This window comes from Pteropus vampyrus, unplaced genomic scaffold (genome assembly GCF_000151845.1).
Source record: "Pteropus vampyrus isolate Shadow unplaced genomic scaffold, Pvam_2.0 Scaffold509, whole genome shotgun sequence".
Classification (NCBI taxonomy): domain Eukaryota; kingdom Metazoa; phylum Chordata; class Mammalia; order Chiroptera; family Pteropodidae; genus Pteropus; species Pteropus vampyrus.
The window spans coordinates 618,471-627,647 of NW_011889290.1; the positions used below are offsets into that span (position 1 = coordinate 618,471).

Below are 9,177 nucleotides of genomic sequence, written 5' to 3' on the forward strand. Positions count from 1 at the left end.
TAAAATCTCCATAAAATAGAATGAAGCACTCCCTGTAAACTTACCTAGGATACAGATGGAATAGTAAAGTCTAATACATTCATCTGCCCTAAATAAATTTTTGATGTTATTTCTTCTTTTTTAAACCAGGAGAGAAATTCAGAGTAATGTATGTTAAATCAAACATTCGCTTTTAAAAATTTTTAAAACTTTCTCAATGATTGAAGATAATAGTTATTTAAAAAACTAAATGCCCCACATCTTCTTTATCTAATCATCTATTGCTGAGCAATTAGGTTGCTTCCATATCTTGGTTATTGTAAATAACATGACAATGAACATATGGGTGCATGTATATTTTTTAAATTAGCATTTTGAATTTCTTGGTATAAATACCTAGAAGTGGAATTACTGGGTCATAGGTAGTTCTACTTTAAATTTTTTGAGACACCTCCATTTTGACTATCTAGGTGCGAGGTGATATCTTATTGTGATTTTAATTTGCATTTCTCTGATTCTTAGTGATGAGCATCTTTTCATATGTCTGTTGGCCATTTGTATGTCTTCTTTGCAGAAATGTCTATTCAGGTTGTCTGCCCATTTTTAATTGATTTTTTTTCTTATTAAGTTATATGAGTTCTTTATAAATTTTGAATATTTATTCCTTATCAAATGTATCATTGACAAACATCTTCTGTTCAGTAGGTTATTTTTTTTGTTGTTGATCATATTTTGCCATGCAAAAATTTTTAGTTTGAAGTACTCCCATTAGGTTTTTATTTTTTCTTTTTTTCTTTTGTCCAAAGAGATAAGTCAGAAAAATTATTACTAAGAGCAATGTCAGAGAGTTTACTGTTTATATTTTCTTCCAGAAGTTTTATGGTTTTAGATCTAATGATTAAGTCTTTAATACATTTTGAATTTATTATTGTATATGGTGTGAGAAAGTGGTCCAGTTTCATTTTCTGCATGTATCTGTCTGGTTATCCCAACACCATTTATTGAATAGACTGTGTTTACCTCATTGTATAATCTTTCCTCCTTAGAGATAGATTAAATAACCATATAGGCATAGATTTATTTCTGGGCTCTTTATTCTGTTCCACTTGATCTACATGTCTGTTTTTATGCCAGTACAATGCTGTTATGATTACTACAGCCTTGTAGTATAGTTTAATTTTAAGTATTATGATATCTACTTTGTTCCTTTTATCTCAGATTGCAATGACTATTTGGGGTCTTTTGTGCTTCTCTATAAACTTTAGGGTTGTTTGTGTTAGTTCTGTGAAAAATGGCATCGGCATTTTGAGAGCGATTACATTGAATCTACAGATTGTTTTGGGTACTGTGGACATTTTAATGACTTCGATTCTTTCCATCCATGAGCGCAATGTATCCATTCATTTCAATATGTCTTCTTCAATTTTTTTCTTCAGAGTCTTACAGTCGTTCAGGTAAAAGTCTTTTAGCTCCTTGGCTAAATTTATTCCTAGGTATTATATTTTTTGATACAATTATAAATGAGACTGTTTTCTTAATTTCTCTTTCTGATAGTTTGTTATTGTATAAAAATGAAATCAATTTTTGAATATTAATTTTGTATTCTGCTACTTTACTGAATTAATTTATCTTTTCTGATAGTTTTTTGATGAAATATTTAGGATCCTCTCTATAGAGTATCATGTCATCTGCAAAGGATGAGTTTTACTTCTTTCTTTTCAATTTGGATGCCTTCTATTTCTTTTTTCTTTCTTTCTTTCTTTCTTTTTTGTCTGATTGCTGTAGCTGAGATTTCCAATACTATGTTGAATAGAAGTGGTAAAAGTGGACATCCTTGTCTTGTTCTTGATCTTAAAGAAAAAGTTTTCAGCTTTTCCCTGTTGAGTATAGTATTAGCCATGGGTTTGTGATACATGGTTTTTATTATGTTGAGTTGAGGTATGTTCCCTCTATCTCAACTTTGCTGAGAGATTTTTTTTTAATCATAAATGGATATTGGATTTTGTCAAATGCTTTTTCTGCATTTATTGATGTTCTTTTTATCCTTCATTTTGTTTATGTTGTATATCACATTAATTGATTTGTGGATATTGAACCAACCTTTCATTCCAGGAATAAATCCCACTTGATCATGGCTATAATATTTTTAATGTATTGCTGAATTTAGTTTGCTAATATTTTGTTGAGGATTTTTGCATCTATGTTCATCGGAGATATAAGTCTATAATGTTTTTTGTAGTTTTTGTCTGGATTTGGAATCAGGGTGACCATGTAAAATGAGTTTGGTAGCCTTCCCTTCTCTTATATTTTTTAAATATTTTGAGAAGAGTAGGTATTAATTAGTTTGAATGTTTGGTAAAATTCATCTGTGAAGCCATCCGGTCCAGGACTTATGTTTGTTGGGAAGTTTTTGATTACTGACTCGATTCATTTAGTAGTAATCGGTCTGTTTAGATTTTCTTTTCCTTCCTGATTCAGTTTTAGAAGATTGTATGTTTCTAGTAATTTAACCATTTCTTCCACATTGTACAATTTGTGTTTAGTTTTTTAGGTGTAAGCTTACATCGTTAATTTGAGAGTTTTATTGTTTCTTAATGCAAAGTTGTATTGTTATGAATGTCTCTCTTAGGACTGCATCACTGCGTCTCATGGATTTTGTAATCACTGTGTTTGTATTTTTATTTTCCTCAAAGTAGTTTTTGATTTCTTCCTTCATGTCATCATTAACCCATTCATTGTTTAGTAGCATGTTATTTAACCTCCATCTGTTTATGTTTTTTTCAATTTTTTTCCTTGTAATTAATTTCTAGGTTGGAGAAGACACTTGATATAATTTCAAACTTCTCAAATTTATTGAGACTTGTTTTGTGGCCTAACGTGTTAGTCTATCTTGGAAAATGTTTCATGTGCACTGGAAAAGAATATGTAGTCTGGTGCTTTGGGGTGAAATGCTCTAATGATATCAATTAAATCCCTGTGGTCTAAATGCGTCATTTTAGGCCACTGTTTCCTTGTTAATTTTCTGTCTGGAGGATCTATCCATTGGTGTCAGTGGAGTGTTAAGGTCCCCTTACTCTGACTATATTACTGTGGATCTTTCCCTTTATGTCCATTAATCTTTGTTTTACATATTTAGGTGTTCCTATGTTGGCTGCATAGATGTTTATTAGGGTTATTTCTTTTTTATCATTATGAAATGTCCTTCTTTGTCTGTTATATAGTACTTATTTATTTGTTTTAAAGTCTATTTTGTCTATATAAATATTGCTACCTCAATTTTTTTGTTTCCATTTGCATAAAATATATTTTTCCATCTTTACTTTTCGTCTGTGTGTGTCTTTGGATATGAAGTGGGTCTCTTGCAGACAGCATACATATGGGTTTGTTTTCTTAGCCATTCAGCAACCCTATGTCTTTTGATTGGAGCATTTAATTTCTTTACATTTAAAGTTATTATATATAGCTATATAGTTACTGCTATTTTATTATTCATATTCGTGTTTTTTCTTTCCCTTCTTCTTAAAGAAGTCTCTTTAATGTTTCTTGTAATATTGACTTGGTTGTGGAGAATTCCTTTAGGTTTTTCTTGTTTGGGAAGCTCTTTAATTCCTTCAATTTTAATTGAATAGCTTTGCTGGGTAGAGTAGTCTTGGTTGTAGGTTTTTGTTTTTTTTTTCTTTTAGGTGAGGCAACCCTCACAGATTGCAAAGATCTTGTCAGCTTACAATTCCCTATTTTTTAATTTTTTTATGCCTACAGCATCTGGTCTTCTTAGGTGGTCTCCCATCTAAATATTGACCAGGCCCAACCCTGCTTAGCTTCCGAGATCAGACAGGATCGGGCTTGTGCAGAGTGGCATGGCCGTAGACCGTAGTTTTTTGTTTTTGTTTTTGTTTTTTTAATCACTTTGAATATATTGTGCCAATCTTTCTGGCCTGCAAATTTTCTGTTGAGAAAGCAGCTGATAGTCTCAATGAAGCTGCCTTGTTGGTAACTAACTGCTTTTCTTTTGCTGCTTTTAATATTCTGTCTTTGTCTTTAACCTTTGGTATTTTAATTATGTGTGTTGGTATGGGCCTCTTTGGGCTCATATTGTTTGGGACTCTGTGTTTCCTGAACTTGTATGTCTATTTCTTTCAACAGGCTAGGGAAGTTTTCCATCATTATTTCTTCAAATAGATTCTCAATTCCTTATTCTTTCTCTTCTCCTTCTGGTACCCTTATGATGAGAATGTTGTTAGGCTGATGTTGTCTCAGTAGTCCCTTAAACTATTCTAATTAAAAAATATTTTTTTCTTGTTGCTGTTCTGATTGGATGTTATCTGCTACCTTGTCTTCCAGCTCGCTGATATGATCTTCTACTTCATCTAATGCGCTTTTCATTTTTTCCAAAGTATTGTTCATTTTAGTTATTGTATTCTTTATTTCTGACTCATTCTTTCTTTTATTTTCTGTCTCCTTTTTTATTTTCTATCTCTTTGTTGATGTTCTCACTGTGATCATCTATTGTTCTTCTAAGTTTATTGAGCATCCTTATAACCAGTGATTTGTTCTCCATTTTGTTTAGTTCATTTTCCAGAGTTTCTTCTATTCTTTCATTTGGAACATGTTTCTTTATTTCCTCCTTTTGGTTTCCTTTCTTTTGTTTCTATGTATTAAGTAAGTCTGCTATGTCTCACAGTCTTGGCAGGTTGACCTTATGTAGTCAGGTGTCCTATGGGGCCCAGTGACACAGTCTCCCTGATCATCTGAGGCAGATTCTCCAGGAACATTCCTCGTGTGCATTGTATGTGCCATCTTCTTGTAGTTGAGCCTTGATTGCTGTTGGCAAATCACTGGGTAGGATTTACCCTCGGACTGACTGGCTGTGAGCATTGGCTTCATCCACACAGTGTACGAGCTGCTTTTGGAGGACTGACCTCACAGAGCAGGATTCACCCCACCAGGCTCTGCTGAGACCACCTTCTGGGTGTGCTGATTGTGGGGCTAATTAGGTGGTACTCTGTTGTGGTCTAAATACAGTTACTGGGTGTGTTGGTTCTGGGGCCTCTTAGTAGAGGCTTCAGTGCCAGGCTGGTGTCAGCTGCTGCCTGTGACTGGCCAGAGGCTATCTGACAGGAGCTACCAAGCATTCCCCATTTGGTAGCTGCCTGTATTAGATCTGTATGCACATGGGAAAAGTCACGCTGCTAACTGAGGCCAGCTTCCACTAGTACTGGCTCTGGGGTAGCTCAACAAAAGACTCAGAGCACCTTAAGGCCTACCAATGCATGCTGGTTGTTGGTAGGCTCAACCAAGGAAAGAGCCTCCTGTGGTATTTGAATTGGAAGAAGCCAGGTTTCAAGGAGTGGGGTAAGTGTTGTTTACTGGGTTATTGCAGATTCAGAAATGGCACCAGTGCTGAGCCTGGATACTCAGCACAAAACACAGGTCACACCAAGGCCGGCCAGTGTCTGCCTGGGGCCTGCAGGTTTAGGAGAGTTTTTAAAAAATGACTGCAGCAAGGGCCAAGGCCAGCTGCCTGCCTCCAAAAGAGCCCCTGGTGGTGAAAGAGTTAGATGGAGCTGGGTCTGAGGAAAACATCAGGTTGGAGTGAGTAGAGTTCAACAGGCCAATGTAGATTCACATCTGGCCATGGTGGGGAGGGCTCAACACAAGAAAAATGGTACCTGCCTGCCAGCCATCTGTGTAACAAGAGGGCTCAACAGGGGAACAGAGGCACCTGTTATGTTATGGGGGCTTCTCTTCCCAGCACTGGTGTTCAGGGTTGGGAAGCCTGGTGTGGAACTGAGACCCCCTCACTCTTCATAGGAAACCTCTGCAACCAAAATATCCCTTCACAACTTCCACATGTAGATGTGGGGCCAGCCCATTTCATATCTCTGCCTACCTACCAGTCTCAACATGGCTTCTTTTTTTTGATTTTTATTATTTTTTTAAATTTTTTTCAATTGTAGTTGACATACAATATATTATATTAGTTTCAGGTGTACAACACAATGATTAGACATTTTTATAACTTATGAAGTGATCACCCCAATAAATACAGGACTCATTTGACACCATACATAGTTATTAAAATACTAGTGACTGTATTTCCCATGCTATACTTTACATTCCCATGACTATTTTGTACCTCTTAATTCCCTCCCCCTTCAAACATCCCTCTATCTCCCAATCTGACAACCATCAAAATACTTTTTGTATCTATGAACTAGTTTCTGTTGTTTGTTTGTTTGTTTATTCTATTCTTGAGATTTCACATATGGCATTTGACTTTCTCTGTCTGATTAACTCCACTCAGGACAATACCCTCTAGGTCCATCATGTTGTTGCAGATGCGAAGTTTTCATTCCTTTTTATGGCTGAGTAATATTCCGTTCTGTATATATACTACCTCTTCTTCATTCATCCATTGATTGACATCCAGGATGCTTTCACATCTTGGCTACTGTAAATAATGCTGCTATGAATATATGGATTTACATGTCCATTCGAAGTAGTGTTTTGAGTTTCTTTGGATAAATACCTAGAAATGGGATAACTGGGTCCTTCTTTGTCTTCTACTATAGTCTTAAAGTATGTTTTGTCTGGTATAAGTACTACAACCCCAGTTTTTTTTGTCGTTGTTCCCATTTTCATGAAATATCTTTTTTCATTTCTGCACTTTCAATCTATATGTGTCTTTCTATCTGAAATGAGTCCCTTGTAGGCAGCATATGTAAGGGTCTTGTTTTCTTATCCATTCAGCCACCTTAGCTTTTGATTGGATCCTTAATCCATTTATATTTAAAGTATTTGTTGCTAGATATGTAGTTTTTGCCATTTTATTATTTATTTTTGATTTATTTTCTCTTTTTCTTCTTCTTAAAGAAGTCTTTCTCACATTTCCTATAATACTGACTTGGTGGTGATGAACTCTTTTAGCTTTTTCTTGTCTGGGAAGCTCTTTATCTGTTCTTGGATTCTAAATGATATCTTTGCTGGGTAGACTAATCTTGGTTGTAGGTCCTTACTTTTCATCACTTTGAATATTTCCTGCCAATTCCTTCTGGCCTGCAAAGTTTCTGTTGAAAATCAGCTGATAGTGTTAAGGGAGCTCCCTTGAAGGTAACTAAATGTTTTTATCTTGCTGCTTTTAAGATTCTCTATTCGTCTTTTAACCTTTGGCATTTTAATTATGATGAATCTTGGTGTGAGCCTCTTTGAGTTTATCTTGTTTGGGACTCTCTGCACTTTCTGAGGGTGAATGTCTATTTCCTTCACAAGGCTAGGGTAGTTTTCAGTCATTATTTCTTGAAGTTCATTATTTCCAGAAGTTCTTTGCTTTCTCTTCCTCTTCTGGTATCCCTATGATGAGAATGTTGATATGCTTGATGTTGTCCCAGAGGCCCCTTAAACTAGTCTCATTTTTTAAAATTCTTTTTTTCTTGTTGCTGTTTTGATTATTTTCTGTTATCTCTTTTTAAACCGCTGATTGAAACCTCTGCTTCATCTGTTTCCTCTTAAGGTATTCTTCATTTCAGTTATTGTATTCTTCATTTCTGACTCATTCTTTTTTATGTTTATCTGCATTTTTATGTTTTCTATCTCTTTGTTAAAGTTCTCACTGAGTTCATCTACTCTTACCTTAATTTCATTAAGCATCATTATAAAGAGTGTTTTGAACTCTGCATCTGGTAGATTGCTTGTCTCCTTTTTGTTTAGTTCCTTTCTAGAACTTTGGTCTGTTCTTTCATTTAGGACATGTTTCTCTGACTTCCCATTTTGGCTGTCTACTTGCGTTTGTTTCTATGTATTAGGTAGGGTTGCTATGTCTCCCAGTCTTAGTAGAGTGGCTTTATGTAGTAGATGTACTGTGGGTCCCAGGGACACAGTTTTGCCTGGTCACCTGAGCCAGGTGCTGCAGGTATATCCCTTGTATGGGTTGTGTATGTCCTCCTGTTGTAGTTGAGCCTTGGTTGCTGTTTCTCATCAATGGGAGGGATTGACCCTCGGGCCGTTTGGTTGTGATGACTGGCCATGACCAATGGAGGAGCTACTGTGCAGGGGCTGACTCTATGGAGCAGGATTTGCTTTAGCAGGGCTCTGGTGCTTGCCAAGTCTGCCTTGTGTTGTTGTCCTCAGATGTGACTCCAGGTGATGCTCCAGCTCAGACTGAAGCTGGCCACCAGACATTTTGGCCACCAAGCTTGCAGGCTGGGGCCTCTTGGTAGGGGCTCTGCTGCAGGCCAAGCTTAACCATAGCCTGTTACCTGCCTGAGGCTACCTGACATGAGCCACCTAGCAATCCACAGATGGCTGCCACCCACACTGGGCTTGGAAGTTCCTTGAGAGGCCAAGCCACAAACTGAGGCCGGCTGACTCTAATTCCCAGCTTGGAGCTGCTCAGCAAGAAGTACGGGACATACTAAAGCCAGATGCTGCTTGTTTATGTTTTGTGAAACTTTGAGAAATTTCATGAAATCAACAGCAGTAGCCAAGACAAGCCATTTGTATGGAAAAATCCACTGGAAGCAGCTTGGGCAGGCCTGCACGTTGGGAGTGGTGAGGTCCTACAAAATCACCAGGGCAAGGCAGCCAGTGTTAACTATGTTGATGGAGGCTCTTTGGTTTGCAAGCTGGGCGGGGGAGGGCTCAACCAAGGAACAATGCCCTTTGCCAGCACTTCTGTCTGGAAGAAAGCTGCCCCTTCAGCCCTCATCTTAAAGGCAGACAACTCAGTTCCTCCCTGTATGTCCCCAGTGCCTTTCGAGCTGATGCCCTAGCACTGGAGTTCAGAGTGAGTGAATCTGTGGCCAAGTAAGTTCACATGCAGTTTCCTTAAGAAAAAATTCTACATTTTTCTCAGCACTTTATTTCAGTTTGTCACAATCTCGGCTCATTTTCACAGACAGAAGTTGTAGGAAATTCTCTTCCTGACACTGAAACCCTGGGCTGGGGAGCTGTTGTGGGGCAGGGACCCTTTGCTCTTCTGGGGGACCTCCTCAGTGGAGATATTTCTCCTGATTCTTAACCGCCACTTGTGGGTGTGGGACCAGCCCATTTCATGTTTCTGCCTCTCTTACCAGTCTCGATATGGCCTCTTCTGTGTGTCCTCAGTTGGACTTCTGTTCAGCTAAACTTCAGGAAACTCCAATGATGACTATTTTGTAGTTTATTTGTACTTTTGATGTAGTTGTGAGAGGAGGCAAACAC

At 37.3% G+C, this 9,177-nt stretch overlaps 1 pseudogene; it reads right to left on the reverse strand.

Moving 5' to 3' along the window:
- Nucleotides 1-3,729: 3,729 nt before the first annotated feature.
- LOC111732958 lies at nt 3,730-3,848 on the reverse strand (annotated as a pseudogene).
- Between the last annotated feature and the right edge of the window lie 5,329 nt (nt 3,849-9,177).